The sequence below is a fragment of the Tupaia chinensis genome, unplaced genomic scaffold (assembly GCF_000334495.1).
Source record: "Tupaia chinensis unplaced genomic scaffold, TupChi_1.0 Scaffold138910_1, whole genome shotgun sequence".
NCBI lineage: Eukaryota > Metazoa > Chordata > Mammalia > Scandentia > Tupaiidae > Tupaia > Tupaia belangeri.
The window spans coordinates 1,050,270-1,052,216 of NW_006198801.1; the positions used below are offsets into that span (position 1 = coordinate 1,050,270).

The 1,947-nt window shown below is 59.2% G+C and overlaps 1 long non-coding RNA gene across 1 annotated transcript in view; it reads right to left on the bottom strand.

Moving 5' to 3' along the window:
* Positions 1-1,947, bottom strand: part of LOC102489440 (uncharacterized) — a 3,398-nt gene extending 1,451 nt beyond the window's left edge. Inside the window, exon 1 of the long non-coding RNA XR_336465.1 lies at positions 1,903-1,947. This is a non-coding gene — a long non-coding RNA (uncharacterized LOC102489440). The remainder of the gene's footprint in view (positions 1-1,902) is intronic.

Genomic DNA, 1,947 nt, shown 5'->3' on the forward strand with positions numbered 1-1,947 from the left:
AAGCCTGGGAGGGCCTCGGTGGCAGCGGCCCACAGAGGCTGGCCTGGTTCCCGTGCAGGGGACAGGCCTCAGCTGTCAGAGCAAGAGATTCTCAAGGCCACAGCTCTCCCTTCCCACCTAAGTCCTGCTGTGGGCCTCAGGGCGGGTGGTGACCAGGCTGCTCCTGTGTCACACAGGAACACAGGGTTCAGCAAGCTCATGGGGTGTCTCTAAGTGTGTCACACGCCTATGTGAGACTCCACACACAAGCCAGAGCCCGAGGCCAGGCCCCTGAGCTGGCCAAGGGTGCAGAGGTCTGAGCTGTGTACAGGGCCTGATGGCCCGCTGGGTGTGTGGTGTGTGACTTCAGCTTGGGGATTGGGTCTCACTGCCTCGTGTCACTGCCTGCTGCAGCACCCGCCACCTGAGGACCACGGGTGGGATGCCACTATCACCAGCAGTGGAATGTGTTCACCTGTGCGAGCCCACATGTCTGAGGACAGAGGGGCCTCTGTCACTGCGACAAGCCGTGGCTTCTACCTCCCCATGCTGTGCCAGGATTCGTGTGTCCTGGGTGTCTGTGTACGGCTGTGACCATCAGGTACCCGTGACTCTGTGGTCGACAGCACGTGTGTTATACAAGGCGTGGCTTCAAGCCTGATTCGAGTGAAGTGTCTGTGTGTCTGCAGCCGTGTGTCCACGCAAAGGGTCTTCCTAAACCTGTGATGAAAAAACTACATGTGGATTTCAAGATGTTCTTGTGTGTGCAGAGATAAGCCCGTACTTAATTCCATTCTCCCAGGAGCTTTTTGAAGTCCGCTCATACGTGTATGCTCTCCAGTGCCCGTGGGAGGCTGTCGTTTTGGCCACTGTAAATGTGGGTGCTGTTTTCTGTCCGGGTGTCTGCAGTTCCTGCTGTTTTGTGCCTGGGAGTGGCCGTAGCATCTGTCATTGTGTTTGCGGTGATAGTTCTTTTCTTTAAGAGACAATGGATGGTCCAGTGAGTCAATGTGTGTGGAGGGAAGTTACAGGGCCTGCTGGGTCTGTGGAGACAGCTTGCGCAGTGCGCACCTGAACAGCTGGACCTCGATTGGCTTTGTGTCCCCGAGCAGTGTGGTGGTGTGTGTCCCCCTTTGGCTGTGGCCCCTGCTATTGTGCTTGTGTGGGGCTGAGGCTGCATCCAGCCATCCCAGCTTGTGTCCTTGTGAGTCTGTGTGGAGGGAAGTTACAGGGCCTGCTGGGTCTGTGGAGACAGCTTGCGCAGTGCGCACCTGAACAGCTGGACCTCGATTGGCTTTGTGTCCCCGAGCAGTGTGGTGGTGTGTGTCCCCCTTTGGCTGTGGCCCCTGCTATTGTGCTTGTGTGGGGCTGAGGCTGCATCCAGCCATCCCAGCTTGTGTCCTTGTGAGTCTGTGTGTGGCTGCTGGGGGCTGCAGCCAGCGATCCCAGCTTGTGTCCTTGTGAGTCTGTGTGTGGCTGCTGCTCCTGTCGCCGGGTCTGGGCTACAGCTTCCGTCAGGGCGCACAGCTGTGTATGGCGTTGCTTCCTCTGCTGTGCCACTTGGGGTGGTGGTATCTCCTGTCACCACGTCTATGTTTGGCTTTAAAACATCCCCTTCCCCCAACCCTTTCTCCAGATATGGCTGTTCTGGCTGCTCCACTTTGCCTCCTCACTGCCCATCTGCTAACGCCCTGGGCCTTCCCAGGTGTTTGGACCCCTCTCTGGGGACGCAGTGTCTTCCTCTGTCCACAAGCAGAAGACAGGCCAGTGCGTGCTGGCCCCGGGTGTGCGTCCTCTTGTGAAGAGGCTGCGCGTGCACCAGCGAGCGTGCCCCTAGAGACCCCCCAAGGCCGTAGAGCCTCGCCCCCGGGGACGTCTAGGCCGGACCACCCCCACGTCCCGCATTCTCCCCGCGCTCCTCACCCTGCCGCGGTACAGCTCCTCCAAGCGCCCGTCGATCCACTTCTC